This window comes from Ochotona curzoniae, unplaced genomic scaffold (genome assembly GCF_017591425.1).
Source record: "Ochotona curzoniae isolate NIBS_2020 unplaced genomic scaffold, NIBS_Ocur_1.0 contig_1482, whole genome shotgun sequence".
Classification (NCBI taxonomy): Eukaryota; Metazoa; Chordata; class Mammalia; order Lagomorpha; family Ochotonidae; genus Ochotona; species Ochotona curzoniae.
In genome coordinates this window covers 5,543,163-5,571,047 of record NW_024465100.1, presented here as the reverse complement: position 1 = coordinate 5,571,047, position 27,885 = coordinate 5,543,163, and positions in this window count along the sequence as shown.

Below are 27,885 nucleotides of genomic sequence, written 5' to 3'. Positions count from 1 at the left end.
CATTTCAACATGAAGACTAACAAGAAGATGATCAACAACAGAGACAGACACTAGAATTACCCAGTTGGGCACCACGAGGCCAAAAGTTTCTAGAACCATCAGAAGCTGAATGAGAGAGAAGACGGTCCTCTAGAGCCTCTAAATAGCACAAGCTGATGCCTAGATTTTGGACTATAGCCTCCAGGACCATGAGGAGGTCCAGGCTCCTGGGCTAGTGGAAGTCCCAGCAGTTCTGGTCATTTAAGGACAGACTGAAGATATGTCTTCCCCTCCCTGTCACTCTGACTTTCAATAAATAAAATGAATCTTTTTTAAAGTTATATTGGAGTATATTTTTACTTTAGCTGACACTTAGCTAATAGTACTCTTATATTAACCCAAATGTACTAACATGATGGCTAGTGGAAGCTCTCAAGTGTTCACCATTTCAGTTTAAAATTCCTAAAGACAGAATGTCACTGCCTTTCATGACAGCACATTTAAAATACTCACTCAAGAATCCTGTTGATCTGACTTGCATCACACATCTGCTCCCAGAGACAGATGGGGGTGCCTGTGACAGGACAGAATCATTGGCCCTGCCTAGTAAACACATGCATCTGAAAGAGGGCAGGAGTTGTTATTGAAGCCTCATCAAGAACACACAGAACAGGACAGCAACAAGAACTGAGAAAGGAAAAACATGCTCACACCAAAATGAGGGAGAAACACTTGGTAAACAAGCAAGCATCAACAACAACAGCCTCCTTACTGACCTCTCTAACTCTCTTGCCTTGTTTCTACTTTGTCCCTTCCACTGACCCTCACCAGAAACATCTATCACCATTTTGTTTCCAGTAAAACTTTTCACAACTACCTTTTACTGTTGAAACAACATCTACCATCCTCCTGCTGTGCCACCCCACCTCTCCACACACTCAGGCAGGCCAAGCATCTTCCTGGTTTCTCAAAACTCCAGACCCTTCCAAACTGCTTCCCTCTTCTTGTTTCTCCTCACTTTTTACCACTTTATTCATTCTATTCATCTTTTAAAATTATATAATGGAGTGGAGTTGGCACTGTGGTGCAATGGGTTAAGCCACTGCCTACAACACCAGATTCCCATGTGGGTGCCAGTTCCAATTTCTGGCTACTCCACTTCTCTTCTAGCTCCATGCCAACATGCACAAGACGACTATGCTTTGGCCCTTGCCACCCACATGAAGACCAAGGTAGAGTTCTAGGTTCCTGGCTTAAGCTTAGCTCAGCCCTGGCAGTTACGGTCATTTGGGGAGTGAACCAGTAGATCCAACATCTATCTCCCTCTATCACTCTGCCTTTCAATAAATAAAACAAATTTTTCTTGAAACTTAACTGGAGTATGTACAGTAACTTGCTTTTCTACACATTAAACCACACCTTGTCTCCAAGAAAAAATTTCAATCTCAGCACCTAACTGATAACTCAAGATAAGTCTGAATTTTTCTTTTCATGCCTCTACATAGTTAATCAAGCCCACAGAAATATTTCAATGACTCTGGCAATTTTTCCCTACCCATTAATAAAATGCTATCTAATTTTGAAGGCCCTGCTTTGCAGTAAGTTAGCAATTCAGGAGCTAAAAAGAGAAACTACTATTACACAGAAGATGAAGGGGGTGTTATTAGAAATCAAATCAAATTGCTTATGAATTCCAGAAAGGAAGTACAGATGGAAAGAAACGCAGTCACCCAGTGAGTGTAGGGTTATTGTGAAAAGCCTGAGCTTCTTCCCTTGATCTCATTTAATAGTCAGGAAATCCCAGATAACTCATTCCCTGGGTAGCATCACAAAATCCATATCTGATTGGTGAGGACAGCACAGCACACCCTGGCCATTTATTTATACCTCAACACTGATGGAAAAACTTAATACAGTAATATATTTAATAATAAAAACTCTAGACTTGGACTGGTTTGTTTCAAATCCATGCTTTGCCATTATAATATGTGGCCTTGGGGAGTTTAAACTCCTTCTGCTTCTCATCTATAAAATTGGGGTGACAATAACCCCTCTCTCCTGGGGTCCACTTGAGGATTTAATGGGATATGACATATAATGCATTTAAGCTAGTGGCTGGCATGCAGCAAATGTTCAGAAAACATTCTAATCAATATCAGGGTGCTTCAAAAAGTTGGTTAAAATGTAATTAAAATTGCATTTTGAAATTTATAGTGTTTTCATTATATGCATTTTCAATTAACCTTTTGGTGACTTCTCATATTACCATCTTTCAACAGGACCATAAATGAATAAAGACAGGTTGAGGGTAGAAAACACTGGACATGGTTTAGACTTCTATAAGAGAGGGGCTGACAAGTTAACTCATGGTGTGGGAAGCAGATGCTGAACTCAGTCTCTCCAGGCATCCATCATGCTTTTGATTGGAAGGCAGAGTCAAATAAAGAGAAAAGATGAAAGAGTGAGCTGTTCACTCCTGAAATGGCAGGCTGTGTCAGAGCAAAGTCAGGGGCCACACAGGCCCATTAACAGAAAGTAGGATCCAAAGTGAACCGAGCATCTGATGCCAGCATCACAACCAACAGTTGAACTGACTACACCACAATGCCATTCTCAAGTTCTAAAACATTTGTTCAGGCTCATAAATTATGTGCATTTTGTAGCTGTAAGTTCCTCTGAAGAGTCAGCAAGTAGGTTGTCTCTCTGGTTGAAAGGCAGACAACAAGAAAGAAAGCTCTCCAAGCTGCTGGTTCCCCAAATTTCCTGTATCATGCAAATCAAATCACGACTCCGTGAACTCAATGTATACTTGATCCATCACATCTTACTTCCCATAAAGTGTAATTAGCAGGTATTCAGAGTACAAAGTAGAGATTTGATCCAAACCCAGGCACTGCAAATCAGGATATGTGGGTGGAACAAGTAATATCACTTTGTAAAAAAAAAAAATTTTTGTTTACTTCAAACTTCAAAATCAGAGTTACAAAGAGATACAAAGAAATCTGCCGCCCACCAGTTGACTCCCCAGTTGGCTGTAACAACCAGAACTAGATCAGGCCAAAGGAGGAGCATCATCAAGATCTCCCACATGATTGGCAGAGGCCCAAACACTGTTTTTACTTTCAGATTCTTTTTCCATCTGCATTAGCAGGACACAAACCAGCACCCATAGGGAATGCTGACACAACATAGGGCAGTCTCATCTACTAAGCCACAGCCTTGGCCCCTGCAAAGAGTGTTTTAACTATTGTTCCAAAACCTGTCCAAGAAAGTAGGTTTTTAACTTCAATTTTTTCATTTTCTTGTTCTGACTTCTGAGTAATGTATCTTATAGATTCCCTTTAATCCAAAAGAAACTTTCCAACCAGGATGTAATTATCTACACTGCTCCCCTACACAGAATGGTATTCTAGCCAAAAAAAACATGTCCCATGTGTCAAATGGTTATGGAGAAACAAAATCATTAACCTGGTAAGAGATGATGTTCTAGAACCTCTAAGTGTGTTAGCATTCTACAGATAAACTACCAACAGGATGTATGGATTGAGGGAGGCAAGGAATAAGAGGGAAAGGAGAAATTTTAATGAGTTGGCTCATGTAATTGTGGGTGCTTCACAAGCCCAAAGTGCACAAGGTAACCCAGCAGACTGGAGCTCATGGAGGATTTAAGGCTCTCAATTCTAATTACGTTCAGCTGAGAGAATTCCCATTTTCTTGGGGAAATCCAGCATTTGTCTCTTAAGGCCTTCACCAAATGGGTCAACCCACACTGTGGAAGATGGGTGTTCTGTTTCACTCACAGCCTGTGGTTTGGCCAATCTCACATTTAAAAAAATCACTACAATACTCAAATCATTGGTTGACCAAGTATCTAGGAGCTCACTAGGTTTACAAACACATAATTCATCAAACAATGATTCAGTCTTCTCCTCCCTAAGATCAAGAAAATGTCCTCACTTTAATCAGACACTACAATTAAGTCAGAAGACTTTTGCACCCATTCTGTTTCACTCTCTGAAATACAGAAACTATTTCAGTCATAAATTTGGTGGGGCTTGAATGTACTTTCTTTAGAAAAAGAAATAATAATAAGGTCCACAGTCCCAATTCTCAATACCAAATTTTCCAATATCAGCAGGTTCCAAACTTTATCAGCACTTAAAATCATGAAAATAGAATTTGGGGCCCGGCACGGTGGCGCAAGTGGTTAAAGGTCCTCACCTTGCACGCTCGGGATCCCATATGGGCGCCGGTTCTAATCCTGGCAGCCCCGCTTCCCTTCCAGCTCCCTGCCTGTGGCCCGGGAAAGCAGTCGAGGACGGCCCAAAGCTTTGGGACCCTGCACCCGTGTGGGAGACCCGGAAGAGGCTCCTGGCTTCGGATTGGCATAGTATCGGCCCGTTGCGCCCACTTGGGGAGTGAATCATCAGACGGAAGATCTTCCTCTCTGTCTCTCCTCTCTGTATATCCGCCTTTCCAATAAATAAATAATAAAAATAAATCTTTAAAAAAAAAAAGAAAATAGAATTTGACACATTATTCTTAACTTACAGAGAGACCACACTACTTTGTGATGGGAAGCACAAACATAGAATGATATGTGGTGAAAAAAAGAGAAAGAAAGCAAAAAGCCAATTAAGTATATTTTAAGTCACATTCACAATAATAATTACACTAAGGTGAGAAGTGCCCTACATGTTTGCTCATCCATCACCGACAGAGTCTTAAGATTCCAACAACACAAATTTAAAAATTGCCTTATTAGGAAGACAGTGGATGTGCTCATATTCTCAGAATATTTGATGTCAACATCACCATAACAGCCAAACCCTACTCTTTTGGGTGTCAGTCATTTCTCAGTTCGGTCGGTATGTTGTGTACACGCCCTTTAAACAAAAACAGTTTTCATCATCGTTTTTTTAAGTGTCATTCATCAATCCCTGGAGCACATAAACCATTAATTCAGCCATTTATCAACTAATCTTTTTACTGGTGTCTGTGTATTCTGCTACCTCCCACAATACACTGACAGACCACACAGAGTGCATAACTTCTTCAGTTCTATGGTACTGAGAGAGAAAAACCCTCCGGACTTTCCAGATGATTGTGGAAAGGTCAACAAGGATTTGATTTAGCTTGATATGTTTTCAGGAAATACACAAGTAAGTAGTTTTCCTGAAATAAACAAATTATTGTGAGGGTGAACCAAGGGAGACCAAGTACACGCCAGCTGGAACATCTGAATAAGACGTCTCCCTCCATTCATTCAGCAGATTTCAGACACTGGGGGGGAACATGTATCTTCAATAATTGCATCCAGTTTCTCCCCTTTCATGCTTAAGTCCCACAGTTTGGTATCACCTAACTGAACATTTAATTTTTAAATGACTGAACACATATGTATAAGACACCTTTTAGGGACAGGCATTTGGCATAGTGATGAAGACAATGCTTGGGAACCCAACATCCCATACCAGGCTTCTGAGGTTTCCATTCCAGCTTCATTCCCAGTTTGTTTCCTGCTGATGTACACATTAAAGATCAGCAGGTGACAGCTCAAGGATGTAAGTCTGTGCCACACACAGGAAACCCCTAGATAGTTCCCAACTCCTGGCTTTAATCTGACCTGACCCTTGCAACAGCAAACATTTGGGGACTAAGCTGGTTTATAGAAGTGCTCTCTCTCCCTCTCTCCTCTCTGCCTTTCACACAAAAAAGTAACTTATCAAATTAAAAAGATTTTTAGTAGGTAAACATTCTATAGTATAAACTTGTTACTACTTTATCAAATCTGGGAAAGCAGAAATACAGAAGCTTAAGAGCTAAGTGAAACACAAACCAGGCAAATCTTAAGTAACAGTGAGTCAATACTCTCAATTATGGAGTTTTTTTTGTTATTACTTTTTATATATGTGAAATGAATATATTTCACAGTTTTAATGATACAGACTTAGATGCATAGGATACTACCCTCCACTCTTTCCCTCTTTCCCCTACTCTTTTATTTTTCCCAATTACTACATCAGCTTATTCATTCACAATCTACAACCTTAACTTTGTAATATTTAAAAGTATCATGACATAACAAGCAGAGGAAGAAAATTACACATAATAAACATAAACTAAAATAAAAAATGAAATCCTACTATTACTCATGAGTGTAGTACACGGTGACTTGCACCATGCAGCAGTAAGTTCCCTGTATGCTAATCTTAATTATTAATTTTGTTTCCAGGATATCAGAAAGCACAATTTGGTTTAATATAAAATAAATTACATTATTTTTTCCAGTTATTAAGGCTTGCTAGGTAGCAAGAACAGATCTGCAGCAATAATCACCAACAAAAAAATGTATGCGAAATGCTAGAACATCTGTCTGTAAGAACATTCGATGGAAGCTGGGGACCACTGTAGCCAACACCTCCACACATGTTTATGATCACAGGAGCTGTACCATCATGTTCTGAGAAAACTTCATGAACTGAGCATGTGCTGAGCATGTAAGATATGATATGCTATCTTAAGAGAAGATATGATAGCCAATTCCTAAGCCACCTTATCCGGAATCTGTCCCTTTTTCTTCTCTTGGAGACTCCAACAGCCAGAGCAACCAAATTTACATCTCAGTACCACATGGCTGGTGATTTGGGTGTGAATGTCTCCCTCTTCTGTGCTACCAGTGACAAAATACAGCACACAAGTTGACATGACAAGTTGCAAAGCTTATTGTGAGAGTTGAAGGTCCAACTAACACTGCTAACTGGAATATTTATGCAAAATACTTTATCACCCTGTGACTCGACTACCTGTCTTGTAAAACTGGCAATTCACTCACCATCTATCTACCCCATTTGACTATTGAAGGTCAGTTAATGAAACTGCCTCGAACAGGCAAATGACACATAGCACTCACCCAATGTCAGCTATAGCAAACAAATTCTGAAATTAACTAGGGTAAGAACTATTATTACAAATCGCCAAAGTCACTGTTTGTCATGCTTCTGGAGTTAGGCTTAGGTGGTTAGGTGATCTGTTTTGCTTTTTTATTAAGCTGTGCCACTTTAGAATCTAATGCACATGAGTATTAACAGCTATAATTAGCAAAAGGATTCCAACAAAGGCTGATTTTTTTTAAAGGGGGGGAACATGATATTTTCTGCAAAATACACTTGGGAGTCATTTCTGAAACCCACTTTTCTATCAGTCAATTTCATAAGTATCTGCCAAGTCTCATGACTCAACCTATGTAGTCTTTCTTTGCCAACCACTCCATACTCACCTCTCTGGTTGACATTCTCACTGTCTCCTACCTACTTGCCTATGGTGCTATCATTGCCTCTACTCTCATCTCACTCCCTCCAACCTTGCTTCATTATCCATCCTGGATGAGCTACCTAACCATACCATTGGCCTGCATGTCTCTGTCAAAGAGTCTCTGCTGTGGCACTACAAGCTTTCCATACCATACCTCTGCATTATGTTCTAACCTTACATATTACCTCAACAGTTTTCCCCCAACTACTTGCAGTACATTCTTCTCCCCTTGGTGGTTCTGCCTGTTTGATCAGATTTCATGCTGTAATACTCTCATGCTGTAATATTCCTCATTCCTTTCAACTGGGCAATATCCATTCATTCTTCTTTTAAAAAATAATTTGCTTATTTTTATTAGAAAGACAGGTGAAATTTATGAAGAAAGAGAGAAAGATCTTCCATCTGCTGTTTCACTCACCTAGTGGCCACAATAGCCAGAGATGACCTGAAGCCAGGAGCCAGGAGCCTCCTCTAGGTCTCCCATGTGGGCACAGGGTCCGAAGGTTTTGGACCATTCTTGACTGCTTTTCCAGGCCACAAGCAAGGAGCTGGATGGGAAGTGGAACATCCAGAACAGGAACTGGTAGCCATATGGAATCCCAGTACATGCAAGATAAGGATGTAGCTAGCCATTGAGCCATGGTGCTTAGCCCCATTCATTCTTTAAGATTTGTCAGGAGAAAACTTCTGCACCATTACTGACTTGAAATCATATTCCTCCAACAAGATTGTGTCAGACTTTTGTATGACATCCTCCATTACCTTCAACATTTCTCTTATTAACTTGTTTTTGGCTTAATCTGCCATACAAACATATGTGTTTTATGTGCTGTATCCTTCACGCTGCCGTTTCCTTGGTAACAGAAGCACTTATTTGTAATTCTGTATTCCATGTACGACACAGCACCTCATACACAATGCAGACAAATATCCAACCATCCTGGCACTTGAAAGCTGCAGAAGGAAGGGTATGGTGATATGATCCAATGTCCTGGGAAAGATGCCATTGCAACATTTAAAATTATGAGTGACTTGCACAGAAGTACCAAATATTCTAAGGGAATGTTGCAAAGTCTAAGTGATGAAGATCATCAATAATTAGTAATTTAAATCCTGAAAACATGTTATATTAGACTCATAGTTGTATATCAGGAAGTGCCAGTCTAGCCAGTAGTTTGATATTCCATAGTGGCCACTCTCCTATATCATCACATCATAAGTATCCCTCTTTTCCCTTAGGCCCTTTGCTTCATGGGATTAGGAGTGTGTTGTCTAGTTTATTACCAAATGTACCACTGCTGTACAAAACACAGCTAGAATCCTCAAAATTTTTGCTGTCATTTATGGTAAGATTATCACATAGCCAATGACAGTCATTGAACCACTGGCCCAGGAGCAAATTAGATATCAGAAAGATCCCAGCGGCAGCAGTACCAAACATGAAGAAGAGGGTGACTACGCAGGAGATGAAGATGGGTAGAGAAGTGCGTCTATACAGATATTATCATTATAGTCCAAGTATTTCATTCACTATGGACAATAGATTTCACCAAGAATGTACAACTGTAAAATCCTGTCTATGTGAACACACACACTACCCATGCCAAGCATTTTGTCCCCTTCTTCCACATGACCAACCTAGAGCTAGAGGTCCTAAAATGTTTTACTGAGACGCTGTTTATCATTCAGATTCATCACACAAAACTAAAGACATGAGGGACCCTGCGTAGGATTCTATAACTTTGAAAATTTAGGTCTTTGAGGATGAAGTTTTTTAGTGGCACATTACAGGCCTGCAAGGAAGAAACACAAACCCAGAAGAGCTAAACAGGAAATCTAAAAACGGAACCAAACACATACAGCCTCTCAAACAAAGGAAAAGATGGCTTCTTTCAGCACATGAAGCTGTGACAATGAGTTGCCATCTGGAAAAACACAAAATCAGATCTAAGGGAGTTACAAATAAACATTTTTAAGAATCAAAGCAAAAATCACTGGGAGAAAACATGAAAAAAAATCTTCTATAACTTTGGACAGAGAAAAGTCTTCTAATCAGCTACAAGAACTCAAAATGAAAGACTACAAAACAAAGTTTTAAACTTTCTTTAACCACTTTTAGTGAAACCAAAATATGAGCAATTGACCGGAGAGAAAATTATAACATCACAGACAAAAACCTGATTAAAATAAAAAGAACTCCTAGAAAACCAAAGGAAAGAAATCAATATCCTTCAAGATAATTAACACTACTCCTAACTAACAATATTTAAGTTCAAACTTAAATATCACTTCTTACCTCTGAGAGAATCAAATCACTGGTACTTGCTAACATGCTCACGTACCACCTGATTGATTGACATACCCAATGCCCTGTGCAGAGCCAGGATGCCATAGCTATCACCTTTTAAATGCATTTATCTTTCACCCAGGAACTTCAATTCGAATAATGTACTCTATATACTTCCCACATATGGTTGTTTTATTCACCGTAGCATAGCATACCTGTAACAGTGAAACAAATGACAAATAGTATATGAAAGATCAGCCATAGACAGCTTAGATACTTTTTTGAAATTTTATCAGGAAGGGATTTAAAAAGCTTACCAATCTTGGATTGTATTTGCATAATCCAAGAATGCAGTGTAAAAAATGGGGCAAGTCAAAAGTAAAACTTTAATATTGTCTTCACTTCAATGAGCTAGTCAAAAGTAAGACTTCAATATTGTCACTTAATAGTATACATTTTCTTTTTTCTGAAGAGTTATTATTGTTATTATTATTGGAAAGACAGATTTATAAAGAGAAGAGAAAGAGATCTTTCACCCAATGGTTCACTCCTCAAGGGGCCTCAATGGCCGGAGCTGAGCCAATCTAAAGCCAGGAGCTTCTTCCAAGTCTACCACACGCGTGAACAGGGCCATGAGGCTTTAGGCTGTCCTTTACTACTTTCCCAGGGTACAAGCAGGGAGCTTGATGGGAGCTGGAGCAGCCAAAACAGGAATTGGCACCCACATGGGAAACCCACACATACAAGAGGAGGATTTGGCCACTGGGTTATTGTGCCCAGCACATACCACATTTTCCGGTAAATCATATGAAAATATCACCTTTTCAGAAAACCTTGACACTGACATATCAATGGATAAATAAAGTGACTAATGAGGTTTACATTTAAATAAAATTTTGAAGAAAAAAAAAAGAAGCCAGACAGAGCCCCACAATTTGTTTCTATTCTAAAGGCTTTTATAGAGGAGAAAAGAGACAGCTTCTATCCATTGGCTGACTCCACAGGTGACCTTAAGCGTTTTTCAGTTCCCCCACATGGTAGCAAGGGCCTAAGCTCTTGGACCATTCCTCTAGCATTTTTCCCAGACAATTAGCAGGGAGCTGGTTCTGAAGTGGAGCAGGACTCACTCAACCCAGCGTCCATAAGGGATATAGGCATTATAGCTGGCAGATGTTCCCACCATGCCTCAACACCAATCCCCAAAAGCGTTTAAAAAAATTACAATGAAAAAATTCAGATTTACCTATTAGTTCACCTTATGCTGTAACTATTTTTAGAACAATCTTTGAGAAGCTATCCTTCACATCATCTAATTTGGCTAGGACAGCTTGGTTAACACATTAGAGGACCTTTCCATAAGCAGAACAGGAACTTTTAAAGCTGATCCAAGCTTGTTTTTGTGGCTCACAATCTGTCCTAACACAATTATGTAGTGTGGTTGGTTGGTTGGTTGGTTGGTTGGTTGTTTTTAACACACTGGTTCAAGTGTTTGGTGTCACAGTCACTGCTTGGGATCCCTGTATCTCCCAGCTCCAATGCTTCTGACCCAGCTCCCTGCTAAGGCACTTCCTCAGTGGCAGCAGGTGACAGCTCAAATGCCTGGATTTCCTGCTCTTGTGAAAGACCCAACTTGGGAGTTCTAGGCTCCTGTCTATGATCTGACCTATCCCCTGGCTGTTTCCAGCATTTGTGGGGTTGAAACAGCAGAATATAGCTATCTCTCAGTGTGTGTTACTCCCTCCCTCTCTTCAAGTGAAATTCATTTATTAGTGTTCCTATCACTACTATTTACATCTCATTATTTCTGGTATAATGATATGCCTTAAACAATCTCAAAAAGAATCAAAGGGAATTGGTTTGAAGCAAGAGCAGCCAGACAGACAGAGTAGAACTATAATGACTTTGAAAATGGATACATACAGTAAACTTCAACAAGATCAGCATGTCAAAAACAAATCTCCAAAACTAATCTACTTTGTCCACAGAATGGGGTAGGAAGAAATGCATGTTTTCTCTCCTGAGGAAATATTTCCCACCAAACTACACAAAAACAATGGCAGTGGAAATACCTAATCTGCCAGTACAGAGAAATGAAGGATAAATACAGCAGACATTCAAAATCCATCAATCATGTGCGGAAAATAATAAAAAATGATTGGGTCAGTTCTGGCCAAAGCTAAAATGCTGAAGTGACTAGAGAAATTTGGAAATGACAGCAACAAAGTAAATAAGATATATCAGACCTGCCCTACAAATGCTGCTTAAAGATTTGCCAACAGAGAAAAAAATAGCACCTATTAAAACCAAAGGAATTGTTTTTGGAAAGCATCTCAATAGAGTGACAAAAGAAGAATAAATCAAAGTATGAACAACCCATTGTTATAACAACAGGATCAAATCATTTCCTATCAATATGAACCCTGGATATAAATGGCTTAAACACATCAATCAAACAACAAATTAGCAAGATGGATCAAAAAACAGGAACCATCTATCTGTAGCCTATGGAAAATACATCTCACCAACAAAGATACGCAGAAACTGAAAGTGAAAGGATGGAAAAGGATATTCCAGGCTAAGAAAAGAAAAAATTAGCTAGTATAGCCATTCTAATATCAGATACTATAGACTTTGCCATGGAAGTCATCAAAAGATAAAGGACACTACATAATGATCAAGGGATCCATTCAGCAAGAAGAGATCACCATAACAAATGCATACACACCAAATATTAGGGCACTTAGCTTCGTGAAGCAAAAATATTAGTGGATTTAAACAGAGAAATTGACTCCAATACAATAATACTGCAGGACCTTACCACACCACTAACCTCAGTGGACAGATTGACAGGATACTAACTTAGCAAGGAAACAACAAAATCCACCCAATCAAATGGATCTGATACCTACAGAAGATTTTCATCCTACAGGTGTAGAATACACTTATTCTCATCAGTATGTGGAACCTTCTCTAGGACTAATCATATTATAGAACACAAAACAAGCCTCAACATTTTTCAAAAATCAAAATCATACATCTTCTCAGACAATAATGCAGTATAAATGGAGAGTAGCAAATTAAAACACTCCAGAAGATACGCAAATATTTGGAGACTGAACAATGGGTTACAGAAGAAATCAAAGAGGAAATTTTAAAAATTGCTTGAAACAAATAAAGGCATCAACAAAACATATCAAAATTTAATGGAACATGATCAAGACAGTGTTACAAGAATTTCAATCAATGCTTATATCAAGAAATTAGAAAGGCACCAAGTAAATTGGTTAATCATATGTCTAAAGGGCTAGAAAAACCACAACAAGGGAATCCCAAGATTAACAGGAAAAAATAAATAACCAAAATAAAGGAAAAAATAAACATAGTAGAGACCTAAAGAACAATGCATAACGTCAATGAATCAAAGAGCTGGTTCTTTGAACAAATCAACAAAATAGATTCCCACTAGCCTAACTAATCAAAAATAGAGGGAGAAGATACAAACCAATAGAATCAGAGACAAAAAAGGAAATATAACAATAGGTATCTCAGACATATATAAAATAGTTACATACTACTACCGGCAACTATTAGCCAAAAATCAGAAGACTTAAAATAGTAGCTGTTTAGATGCATAAAATCTACCAAAAATTCAATTATGAGATAAATAATTATCTAAACAGACTTATAACCATGACAGATTAAATCTTTCACTAAATGCCTCTCAACAAGTAAAAGCCCAGGACCAGCTTGCTTCACTGCTGAATTCTACAAAACATTTCAAGAACTTGCCTGAATCCTCCACAAGCTATTCAAAATAATAGAAGGTGGGGGAGCAATCCTTCTTAACACTTTTATGAAGCCAAAAATTCCTTAACACCAAAGCCTAATAAAGACACAACAGAGAGAGAAAACTGCAGACTGTTATCCCTGATGAACGAAATATTAACTCAGATCAGGTGGAACATATCCAGGACATGCAGGAATGGTTTAACATAAACAAATCAATTAATACAATATACCACATCAACAGATTGAAAAATAGAAACCATGTGTTCATCTTAATAGAAAAGGCATTTAATAAAATTTAACACCAAATTCATGCTAAAAACCCTAAGCACAGTGGCACGGAAGGGACACTCTCCAACACAATCAAAAATATATGTATACAAAAACCCAAAGTCAGCATCATACTAAACTGAAGATTTCCACTGAGATCTGGAACTAGATAAGGATGTCCACTTTTACCACTGCTATTCAACATAGTATTGGAAGTTCTTCCTGGAGTCATTAGGCAAGAAAAAAAGAAATTAAAAGAATTCAGATTGGAAATGAGGAATTAAAAGTATACCTGGTGGCAGATGACATGATTTCTTACAGAAGTGAACCAAAATCCTCAATCAAGAGACTATTAGAACTCATGAGAGTCTGGAAGGATAGCAGGATACAAAACCAATGGACATAAATCAATGGTCCTAGTATACACAAACAATTCCACAACTTAGAAAGAATTCATAAGCACAGTTCCCTTTAAAATAGTGAAAAAATAATCTTACATATCTTGAAATAAACCTAACTAAAGACATGGGGGAAAAAATAGAAGGCATTAAAAGATGGAGAAATTTACCATGTTCCTGGATCAGCAGGATCACCATCATCAAAACGTCCATATCACCAAAAATAAAACACAGATTCAATATGATCCCAATCAAAATCCAACAATGTTCTTCTCAGAAAAAGAAAGGATGATACAAAAGTTCGTCTGGAAACACAAGAGACTACAAATAGCCAAAGCTATCTTGAAGAATAAATAAAGCTGGAGGAATTCCAGACCTCAAGACATACTACAGGGCAGTGGTTATCAAAACAGTCTGCTACTGGTACAGAAACAGAGAAAAAGATCAATGGAACAGAAGAGGAACTACAAAAGAAACCCCACACATGTATAGCCAACTAATCCTTAACAAGAAAACTGAAAATAATCTAGAGGGAAATCCTGATGTCTTCCACAAATGTTGTTGGGACAATTGGATAACAGCCCGCAGAAGCAAAAATCAAGACCCACACCTCTCACATTACACAAAAATCAGCTCTAAATGGATCAAGAACCTAAATCTGCACCAGAAACCATCAAACTATCAGAAGAAAATACAGGAAGCACTCTCCAAGTTACTGACGTTGGTAAAGATTCTGCAGAACAGTCAGCAAAAGCACAAGCAGCCAAAGCCAAAATAAACAAATGGGACTACATCAAACTAAATCCTTCCGTACAACAAAAGAGCAACAATGTGACGAAGCAAACCAATAGAATGGGAGAAAATCTTTGTACACTAGACAACATATAGGAGGAACAATATCCAGGATTTACAAAGAGCTTCAGAAACTCAACAACACCAAAACAAGCAACCCTGTGAAGGAATAGACCAAAGATATTAAAAAAAAAATTTTTCAAAAGAACAAATTCAAATGGCTAACAGACATATGAAAAAATGCTTAGGCTCACTAACTTTCAGGTAAATGCAAACTAAGGTTCCACCTAATTCCTGTGAGATCGGTCTAGATTCAGAGCTGTATATAGATGCCATGTCAAAAATATCAATAATTTAAGGGCCATTTCTCCGATGTGTACGTAGTCTCAGACATCAACAAGTATATGTAGATCCAAACCCTTTTTATTAGCGAGAGCACCAAAAAGCATCCACAAAGTTAATGATATTTTCTGTGTGTCAAGCGTTTTCACCCACACTACTTCACCTTCTCACAGCACAGAAAGGCATCAACACTGCAGCTAAAATATGTGCCTGTCATACACTAACCATCTGGAAAAGCTAACATCCAGTCTTGACCCCAAACTCACGCGGATCATAGAGGCTTTAAGCATGATGGCTGAAAGGCTAGAGTTTTGTGACTACTACTTGAGAATACACCACAGCAATACCACCCTGTCCTGGCCAGCTTGGTCCGCTTAGCTTTTCTGTGCCTCGCCTGAGCTACTTCATCTGTACCAGGAGAATGATCCCAGTGCCTACCAAAGAATTTAATCAGTTAGTACAAGTAAAGTATTTGAAAGCATGCCCACACACAATACTGTATATAACCACAAATACTATCATTGTTAAGATAATCATTGTTACCATTCATACATTAGGCTACTTCACAGACTGCTAAGTTATAAATGTTTGTGAGATTTCCCTATATCATTAGAAAAGTATTATTTGTTTTTAATAAGCTTAACATAACAAATATTTCACACTGTGTTTTGAAAACATATCTACTACACACAAAATTACTGAGTAGAATCTGACTTTCATTATCCTCAAAAAGTCATTATAATGAACAATAAAGTTAAATTAGCATCCATTGTTTGCATGAACATTGTCTGACTCACAATATTGAGCTCCATGTACCAACATTTTATTACATTTTTCTTCACTTTTGATTACCTCAGGATTTGCAATTATTATTAACTGTTAAAAAATGGAAGCATCCAGCTAATGGAACATTAATTTTTAAATCTTATCTTTGCTAATTAAACTAAAAACCCTTCTTGGCTCATCTAAAAGGTTAAATATCACAGTAGCATACAGTTTCATCCACATTGAGTTTAGATCAAATATTATCACTACTCCAGTACGTATTATTAGCAAAGTTCAATGCAACACCTTACATATTTTCTAGAAAAAAGAGCATTTTTAGAACAATTTCTATTACATTTTTTCATAGACAGTCAACCAAAAAAAATTCTGTAAATTTTTAGACCTCTTGGAAGCAAGACTGAACTGAAATCCAAGTTGGTCCACATTCCCAGCTGGGCCCTCTGTTCCTGTCTTTACAGATGGATGTTTTTTAATTAACCACTCATCTGGCTTCAAAAGGCATAGACATCATCTGCACATAAAAGCATTTTCTTATTTCCTGTTCAGTATTTGTCAGACACACTTGTATGTTTCAACACACTGGAAAAATAAGTTGGAACATACGTAATTTCAGAGACATGTAGAGGCTATGAGAAATAGATCTGTCTGATAGTCAGCAAATAAAGGAGAAACATAAATTTGCTGCAGACACACCCCCCAATATGGATGTGAATTTTTAAAAGCCCATTTGACTATAAAGAAACTGAGCTTATAGGTAGCAGGAATTGTGGTTTTTTTCATTAACTCAGATGAAAAAGTCACAGTGAATTCTTATTAAAAGACAGTAATGTCTTGTTAATGCCTTGTGACAATAATGTCTGCACTTTGTAGCATGGAAAGCTGATACACAAGCAAGAAATACATGAGCAATAGCAGCTTTTCCCTGGTCTTGTATTTTAGGTTTTTTGTCATTTCACATCTTTTGCTAGTATCTTTCCTTGAAATGAGAGTTCAAAAACAGATTGCTGGTATGAGAGAACAATGAAAGAGTGATTCTCAACATAAGTTGATAAACACCTCATTGAGAAGTGTCCACATTTGACTAGCAAACAACCTCACTGTAACCTAAGACTGAAGACTGGAAAAGAATGAGACATGAGCTGAAAACTCGGCAACACTTGAACAAAATGAAAATCTGGCTGTGCAATAATCCATGCTAATCCTCCACCTCCAAGTGCCAGGATCCCATATGGATACCAGTTTTTGCTCCTCCAGCTCCTTGCTTGTGGCCTGGGAAAGCAGCAGAAGATGGTTCAAAGCCTTGGGACCGTTGCCCATGTGGGAGACCCGGAAGAAGCTCCTGGCTTCAGACTGACTCAAGTCTGGCCATTGTGGCCATTTGGGGAGTGAACCAGTGGGTAGAAGATCTATCTAGCTAGCTAGCTCTATCTCTCTATCTCTCTCTATCTATCTCTCTCTCTCCTCATCTCTGTAAAATCTGTACTTTCCAATAAAAACAAACAAATCCTTTAAAAAGAAATTAAAATCTGCATAAAGTATGTTGAGAGGATTTTGAGGGGATTCAGCAAGTATTTTATAGTCATTATGTGACTTGTTCTGGGGGTAGATAAGCTACACAATATTCCTTAATATGTTCTCAGGCACATGTGTTTCTCTTTAAGAGACTTGCTGTAAAATTTGCATTATAATTCAATGATTAGGTAACACACTGAAGTGTACATAAGAAATACAGAGAGGAAGTGAAGGTATAATGGGAACTTACTGCTATGCTCTTGAAACTAGGCATATGAATCAGATGAAATTCATTTGCTCTACATTAAAAGAGAGAGAGAGAGAGAAGCATGGTTGGGAGCTGCAAAGAATCAGGCAGCCCAAAAATCATCCTTGAACATCATGCAACAAACTAGAGAGTCGGGAAGAATGATGCACATTCAAGGTACAATGAGTACTCTCTGAGGTTGAATGGAACCTTCCTCAGCAACCTGTAAGTTGGAAGAAGGACTGGAATCTGAGTAGGATCAGTTTTAAAGTCCATTTTCAACACTGATAGTGTAAATTCAAAGTGAATCACTTAACAGCTCTCAATAACCTAGATGTCTCATAAGTAAATATGGCAGTAGCATTTATTGTCTTGATTCCTATGTTGTGTGTTTGCTTCTTAGAGAAGAAAATAAATGTAAATATAGACAGTATGTGTAAAAGACTTAGGGATCTGGCTGGCATATGGGTGTTTAATCAGACATGACAACTGCAGAATGATGGGAGGAGTGCTGGAAAAGCAGCTTAGGATTAGGTAACAACCTCTCGTGCCAAGAAGAGTGGAAAGGTAATCGACAAAGACATTCAAATTCTGTTAATCATGGAAACATGTATTAGTATCCTGTCAGATAACATTTTTCCCAATTGGAAATTCCAAAGTGAAAACAGACTACCATCCACTATTTGCTAAAATGTTAGGGAACAAGTATTTGATCTGTAAGTGTGTAGAATAGCCATCTTAGGACAATTTAGCAGTGATGTACATGCCGTTTTACATGGCAATTATATCAGAGAAATTCTCATCTTTATGTTCAAAAGTATTGCCATCAACTTAAGCCAAATCACCATAATCTAGGTTATTCTAACATGCCTCCATCAGTAAACTCTGTTGCAAGAACAACACAGTAGCAAACACTTGTTTATTATCATGTTACATCTAAATGTATAGGCCTGTGGCTCCATTCACTGTGTGTTCTCTTCCCAAGAGTCAGACTGGGAGATGATTCCCCATCTATTATTCTCATGACTGAGAAGAGAATCAAGTGTTTGTGCTAAGCCTCACACTTCAAAGTTTTTCATAAAGTATGTCTGTACACAACCCATCTAGCAGAGCCAACGACATGGTCCCAGCTGGATAAGTTGATGGGTGGCTGCCATGGGGAAACAGGAGAGGCAATCATCCCAACAAGGTATCTCTGCTTATCAGATGCCAACAGGCAAGGATATACAAGCTCTTTTTATAAAAGAAGGGAATAAGTCACTGAATCCAGTCTACAGTCACAGCCCCAACTGGTTGCTCCTTCTTCCACAGAATAGCCAGGGAGCTCCAATGAAAACAAAACTCTGATCTTGTCACTATACTTCGGTAAGACATTCCAACAATTAGCCATCTCACTCAGACTAAGACACTTGGCCTTCAGCATGATCTGCAAAGTCTTACATGATCTGACTCCCTTCCCCAAGTCATTACTTCTCCGATATTTCTCCCCTGCAAAGCTCTACCTAGTGGCTTCCACCTGCATTGGGACCTATAGACATAGTTGGTCCTGAGTCTGATGCACCAGTCCATGCCCTCACTCCTTTAGATTTTACTGAAACAACTGCTAAGGAAAAGGTAATTGATGCTTATATAAATCTACACATGTGATAAAACCAGACAGAACTGCATATACACAGCTGTTGTTAAAAGAAGTGAAAGATCAAGCTCTGCAGCCTATGCCAATATCAATTTCCAAATTTTGATATCATACCTTAGTGATATATAACCATCACAGAAGCTGGTTAAAATATATAGGAACACTCCCAACTATCTTAATTGATGGAAAGAAAACTGTGATTGCCCACCTTGTTAGACTATAAAAATGGTGGCCCAAATAACATCTACCACCATTCTGTCTCAAACCTCCTCAATGTCTCAATTGGAGATTTAGTTGTTTGACCACAGGTACTCATTTACCTGAGCACTGTTTCGACAGTTAGAAAACAAACACTGTCACAGCAAGGACTTCACACATTCCCTGTCCATTCCTTGTCACCAAGAAGAATGTCCAATACACAGCAGATAATCAGCAAGAATCTACAAAATCAGTATGACCAACACTCAAAACTGAAGACTACCTAAATACTAATAAAGAAATAGCTGACCTGATGCACAGTATTCCACACTTAAAACACAGGAAGTAGACATACGTGTGCTCGCACAGCAACAGCTGCATGGTAGATTGCTGAGAGTAGAAGCTGAAATAAATTTTTGTTACATCATTTCAATCACTGAGGCAGATAAGCATTCCAATGTTTAAGACGAAGAGCATATTTTCTTTTCATCTCTCATTTATAAGGAAGTCTAGGACAGGTGACTTCATTTCATTTGCCTCAGTTTACTCACTTTCAAAAGCAAAGCAATGCCTCAAGGATTAAATGCACTTAAGGTTACAACACAATATAATATGTAGTTAGTACATTGAAACTATTTTATTATGTGTTACCATAATTACTCATTTATGTAATCTTTGTTTAATAAATATTTATTTTTATTTGAAAGACCAAAGTACAGGGAGAAGGAGAGACTGAGAAAAATCTTTCACCTACTGTTTGACTCCCCAAATCAGCTGCAGCTGAGCTGATCTGAAGTCAGGCACCAACAGACTCCTGGTTCCCACATGGGTACAGGGACCCAAGGACTTGAGCCATATCAGGGAGCTAGGTCAGAAATTGAGCATCCAGGACACAAACCAGTGTCCACAGGGGATGTTGACACTTCAGGCAGAGGATTAGCTGGATATACCACTGCACCAGCCACACATATGATATCTTACAAACCTACAACTTATTTTGAAAACGCAAAGTAAAAACACTAACCCCATTCTAACACAGAAGTCACACATATTTTTTTCAACATATATTTTCCATGAACTTTTTCAAGGTCCCTTTCATAAGTACTTTGAAAGGAGTATGACCAATGAGAATAGGAATTTCTGCATAGAGATCAGATAATATTGCAGTATATAATAAATCCCATACCAATATACATGTATAAAAAATTACTCTAAGGACCCAGGGCAGTGGTCTAGTGGCTAAAGTCCTCGCCTTGAATGCACCAGGACCCCATATGGGCACAGGTTCTAATCCTGGCAGCCCTGCTTCCCATCTAGCTCCCTGCTTGTGGTCTGGGAAAGCAGTGGAGGATGGCCCAAAGCCTTAGGACCCTGCACCCATGTGGGGAGACCTGGAGGAAATTCCTGACTCCTGGCTTTGGATCAGCACAGCTCCAGCCCTTGCGGTCACTTGAGGAGTGAATCACTGGACAGAAGATCTTTCTCTCTGCCTTTCCTCTCTGTATATCTGATTTGCAATAAAAACAAATAAATCTTTTGCAATTTTTAAAAATGACTTGAAACCATATGAAGTTTATTTTCATATCTGTGAATAATCAAGGATTAACTGCGTCTCTTTTATCTAAATTCATAGTGGAGCTTCCAGGGCCTAGGAGTCCATGCCCAGGACAAAGGCTGTCACCCAGGGAGCGCAATCCTAGCACTCCTAATGACAACCATCCTGTTGTGGGTTATGGTGCTCAACATGTGAAGAAACACAAGAATCTAAGAGCACCCACTTCTCATGCTACATCCAACCATTACAGAGTCTATTAAATCAACCCTCATGCCTCAAAGAATTGTTTGCAGATCAGCTACGGACTCCTGCCAATTGCTTGACTCCAGCTGACCAGTCAAGCAATTTCTTATTTGACTCAGGATATATATATATATATAGATATAGATATAGATATAGATATAGATATATATAGTCTTCTGAATAATATGTTACACCTCTTAGAATAATTCAATTTATTGTTCAATTATGCTATTTTGCATTTCCTTGAATATTCCTTTTACAAACTTCTTCTTTTCACTTTAAAATCAATGTTTTATGTTTAACCATTTTTCCTCCTTACTAGTTTTTCATTTTTTCCTGTTTTATTTTTAAAAGTGTAATTAATAATTCACTTTTAATTTGTTGTTGTCAAAAGACTTTCTATAATTTTCAAGATGTATTTAAAAAGCAGAATGGTAGACACACATACACAAAGAAAGGTACATACCCCATCTACTGGTTCACTCCCCCAAAATGCCCTAACAGCCAGAGGTAGGCCAGGGTAAAGCCAGAAAATCTTAAACTTCTTCCAGGTCTCTCACTTAGGTTGTAAAAGTCAGGCCACCTTCTGCTGCTTTTCCAGGCATGCAACACAGCAATCAGGAATCAACACGGCCCTCCGGTATGGGGTACCAGCCCTACAGGTGATAGTATTAACCCACTGCAACACAACACTGGCCCCTTCCTAACTTGACTTTATCTTCCAATTTATTAAGATTCTTTTAAATATAATTTTGTCTTACAGGATTTAGAATATTTCACAATTTTTCTCGCTCTCTGATTTTAGTTAGCTTTTATATAGATTTGTTATATGTAAATATTACATATATAGACATTCACACATGAAAATTTGTTAACATTTTTCTTTCTGAAGTCCAACAGAAAGCACTGAGACACAGGCAGCTGTGGCAGGCACCTGAACAGCACCAGCAAGAGGGCCTGGAGTCCACGTCTTTCAGAAGGCACTAACCTTGGGGTGTTTCCCCAGTTAACGACCATCTCTATTTATACCCAGCAAGTGATCTCCTTTTATCATTCTGCTTGCAAAACATTCGGCATTGCAGTTGTCACGACAGGTAATGTATCATACCAAACTGTTGTAAGAAGATCTTTATGCTAAAATTCAGGGTCCAGCCCTGATCTACACAGTTCTAACTGCACAGGAGAGTATTGCTCTCCCAACCTGTCTGGTTACTCAGGATTTCCATCAAATAAGAAAATACTACGTCCATGAGGCTGCTGGCATCCCATCAGTCTGATTCTGATGTACCCATTTCTAAATTAGTCTTCACTCTACTCAACAGATCTATAGATCTGCAAAGTATCTGTGTCCACAGTCAACTTCTAGGTGAGAACAAGGAGGAGCCCAGGAGAAACAATACAGTAGAAAAGAAAGGGCTGACCGAAGAGAGAATGTATCAAAGCTGAGCCTCCTCAGTGGCTCAGAGCAGTGAACAGCATATCCAGATGCACATGGAGGATATGGTAGTACATTGGAGTCTGCAGAGGACACCTGATACCACAACAAAGGACAGAACAAATTGATCAACTACCCTAGCCAAGGGTTGGTAGTGAAAATCTGGGCAAATAGAGACTCTAAGATGGACTATGTCAGCCAGTGGATTCTAAAGAGATTTCATGATGCTTGGAACGGCAAGATTGGCAGCAATTCAGAAGAGTTAACTACTGAAACCTCTTGAGCAGTGCCCTTGGAGCATGCCCTACATCGGGGATCCTGGGATGACTGGGAGGGTGGGTATGGCTTCTCCCTTTGTCTCTTCCCTTCCCCCAGATACAGGGAGGAAAAAAAGAGAATGTGGAAACAATGGTCTTACCTACTTTCCTGTAGCCCTTGACCATTTGAGCCCTAAGCAACTATGTAAAGATTATCAAAATTATTATTGGTAGTAATCATAATAATAAAAGAAGAAGGGTATTCATTACACTGCAATGAATCAGCTCTGCTTTAACTGGATGACTTCATAAGTGTCAACCAAAATCAAACAGATACTCTATCAACTGAAGTAACTTACATGGCACACCGAAGACTTCAACACACAGGAAAACATCCAAGTTTGGGTTTTCCCTTCTTTATGTCACTTTGAGTAAACACTAAGTTATCCTGAGAAAATAACAGGGTTAGTTTTCTAGTCTTGGACTATAAGAGTACTATTCTAATTTCCTGTAGTTTTCTTCCATTATGACTGTTTATTTGTTCTGTATACTCTTCTCCCTGTGGGCCCAATCTGCTATTGATAATTCCTATTATTCTGCTTGCTTATAAATCCTAAAATATGACATCCTCTATGTATCCTGATTGAAGGTCCAAATCATGAGGCTCTTCCTATATGTTATCCACCCTCCCCTTTATGAAAACTTCCAGCAGACAAGCCAACAAAGACCCCTCAGATCAAGGGTCTTACAAGATCTGGCCATCTGCCCTGTAACTTTGTTTTTTTTTTTTTTAATAATCTTAGTTTATTAGGGTACAAAGGGTCACGGGCTACAGGGTGAAAGTGGGTAATATCATTGTTTCCACACTAATATAATCATTTTGCCCTGTATCTGGGGTTAGGGGAGTAACAAAGGGGAAAGCCCCACCCTACCTCCCACCCATCCCCCATCCCCAACATGAGGCGCGCTCCAAGGGTCCTGCTCATACAGTTTTGATAGTTCATCAGTTCTGGATTGCTGCCAATCTCTCCGTCCCAACCGTAATGAAACCTATTCAGAGTCCACTGGCTGACAGTCTCTTGATGGTTGGGGTTCCAAGATCAGCAGTTCCTTTGAGCTTAGTCTGCTCAAAATCACCTGCGAGCTTGCCAGTGATACCATTATTATCAGGAAGACATCATGCTACCAATGTGAGTCCTAAAACCTATTTGAATGACAGTGCAAAGAAAGATGTCAGAAGCCACTGGCTCCACTTCAGATTGTAGGACTTTTTTCCCTCTTTTAGAGGGAAACAAAAAAAAAATGGCTTCAAGAAGCTCCTCTGATTTCTGCCCACTTCAAAGATAAATGGCTATGTTATCCAGGCAGTAGCAATAGATTCCTTCTGCTCTTTCAGTTTCTTTGTAAGCTAAATCCAAGTAGTCCACCTGTGCTGTTAGAAGCAACAGAGCGTAACCTTGCCACTATCCTTCCCAATATTTTATTTCATTTCAGACTATCACAGAAAGCATTTAGTACACAAAAGGTCTGAGTACATTTCCTGTTTCCCCTCCCAAAAAAGTGCCAATGTTTAATCACAGTGTCACAAGAACTCATTAATAGTAGAATATACTACTTAGTGGCCTCCAACAAGTTTTTTCGAAAATGCAATCATGCAAGTCTCCAAAATGTACCAAGTTCTTAGAATTCAGGGAAGTGATCATTTTCTTGGCTCACCAAGTATATACTGGTTGGCATAATTTTAAGATTTTCAGAAAGCCTTTGCCAAAATCCCACTGTAGAAATAAATATATCACTTGCTGCCAAACCATGAAAATCAATTACTGAACAATAAAAATATTCCACCAAAAGTAAGCTTCAAGACAAAACTGGCTGGAACCAAAAAGGAAAACTTGAAGATCTCTTCCAGGGTCAGAGTTGACACTACTGACAAGGTCCAAACACTAAATCACATCTGCACTGAATACAAAATATTATCCATGGTTCCGAAAAACCTAAGTTCAGTAACTTGTTGTTTATGATGTAGCTGTCAGCACTCAAACTGAGTAGGAGAGGACAGCAGGAGCCCAGCAATATTCTTCCTGGCATTATTTATAACAGTTTTTGTCTGAAACCACCTAAATGATCCAAAATTCTGAAATATTTAAGTAATAATTAGAAAGAAAAGGATCAATGTCAGATACACAATGGGGTAATTTTTTCCACCAAACATTGTTCATAAATCTCTTGCAATAGCATGAGAAAATGACTGCCAAGATTTAAGAAATGTAATATGCAGTGCATTTAAAATAAAAACTCAGAAATTCAAACAAATAATCAATATCCAGGTATGAACAAAGGTGTGTCCCATATGAGTGCTGGCTCATGTCCCAGCTGCTCCACATCCCATCCAGCTTGTAGCCTGGGAAAGCAGTCGAGAATGACCCAAAACCACATAAGAGACCCAGAAAAGGATTCTGGCTTCAGATGGAATCAGCTCTAGCCATTGCAACCATTTGGGGAGTGAACCAGCAGATGGAAGATCTTTCTCTCTGTCTCTCCTTCTCTCTGTCAATCTGCCTTTCCAATAAAAATAAATCTTTTTAAAAAGAAAATCCTCTTAGCACAAATTTTCTACACAGATGTCTGTATTAAGGTCTTATATAAGAGCCCTTTCATAAAACTGCTACACTGTTTGCACAGATCATTTACTCTTTAGAGAAAATCTATTGTGGCTGTGCCTTGTAAGAATAGTTGTTTAATTGATGTTGCTGCAAAATAACTCTGTGATTCCTAGTCCTATATGTGAAAGCTTTTCCACCCTTTTCCTCTCTTTTTTTTTTTTTTTTTTGAGCTAAAGCCAACGCTCTCCTCTTGAACTCTTCCAATGACAATTCAAGGGGGTAGGGGGGAAAAAAGGAAAATTTCTGAAGCCTTCCAACTACTGTAACAGAGTGCATCACCTGATTCAAAGCTAAGAGAACAAAGCAGAATACAAATAATTTGTGCCACTCTCTTCCTAGCTGTTCATGCTTCAAAACAAAAACAACAAAAGGCAACTCAGGAAATCTCAGCTTTCTCACTTTTCATTATTGTAATCAGGTTAAACTTGCTTCCTCTTCACATTCTTACACCCACCATGGTCAGGTTTACGTCTACCAGCTCTATGACAGAACAGCTCCTCCTTTGTCAAATCTCAAAGGAGAGCTAATTGTTAAAATCATAGAAATGGAGGTTCAGCCAACTGAGCCATCGAGCTTGGAAAACGTGTATGATCAAAACAATACATGTGGACTTCAATATGTGGGACACCAAAATAAATTCTTAACTCCATTTTACTATTTTTATTTTGTTCTTAATATTGTTCATATAATTGAGAGGGATATATGTCCATGTGTGCTTCTGATTAGGGTGGGGAGGGTCATGTATAGAGGAAGGTGGACAGGACAAATGTTTCCATTTTTTTTCTATGTCCACAGGGAAGGAGGGGTGCGCTCCTAGCTGTAAAACTACATCTGCACCCAGGGACATGGGACAGTTATTTGATGATTCCTTAGAGCCCTGGATGTGGGGATAGCACAAGGGTCTACAACTGGATGAATTGTCCAGAATTCAAAGAAAATAAGATCTAGGACTCTCTAACAACACATAAAACATTGAGAATGGCTAAGTTATCTAAGGAATAGAGAGTAGATGAGCCCTGGTGGTATGAATTTCAGCTTGCAGATCTCTGGCACTTCTGGTTATCTCAACTCTCATTCTCTTGATTGGTCAACATGCCCTGTATTGATGCTGAGCCAGTCCCACCTCTGACCTCACTTTGCCCCTCAGGAATAACCACTGAAAAACACCATTCTCTTCAAGTCAGTGGAAAGTTTGCAGACTTGTCCAAATGTAATCCACACTATTTATAGTCCAAGAATTCAAACTAGAACATTCAGGGTAAAAATGGGTTTTTCTGAATTACCCTTAACATTTCTGGTTATGACTTTACAAAAATTTAAAATGACAGAAGGGAATCTCAGCCCCTACTAAGCCAATATATCACAGTAAATATTAGCACTACATAAATATTAGATATCATAAACTACTAGGTATCATTTATTGTAAATAAGTGAAAATAAATGCAATTACTATTTGTACAATATTGAAGAAGGGTGACATAAAGCTCCATATTCTAAAAAATGACTTAGTAAATGCCCAAACAGCACTTCAAGTACTTCTTACAGACCTTTCTATCTTTAACTCTCACTAATGGTACTCTGACAGTGGCAGGGAGGCTCAGCTTAAATATTAGAGACCACCTTTTTAAAACATTTGTTTTTGAAGAGGCAGATAATTTACAGAGAGAAGAAGAGCAAGAGAGAAAAGGACTTCCATCCTCTTATTCACTCCCCAAGTGGCCACTATGGCCAGAGCTGAGCGAATCTGAAGTCAGGAGCCTGGAGATTCTTCTGAGTCTCCCACGCACATACAGGATCCCAAGGTTTTGGGCCATCCTCTGTTTTCCCAGGCCACAATCAGGGAGCTTGATGGGAAGTGGGGTAGCCAGGAAATTACCCCACAGCCATATGGCATCCTGGCACATACATGGAGAGGACGTCAGTCATTAGGCTACTGCTACTAGGCACTAAGATCCACCTTTTAGCTATAGTCATTCAAAAACCACCAAAGCTCACCAAATAGTTTATGGAGTCTCCCTGATGCTTTTAAGAATGTGCTGAACACTCATTTTAAGAAATTAATTTAAGGTAACTTGTATGTACTTCTTTGGTAGCAAAGAAGTGGTGAGTGAAGTTTGGGGTTTCATGGTAATCATCTCCTCATATTTAATGAGCTGCAAATTTCACCATTTATGGGATTTAAATA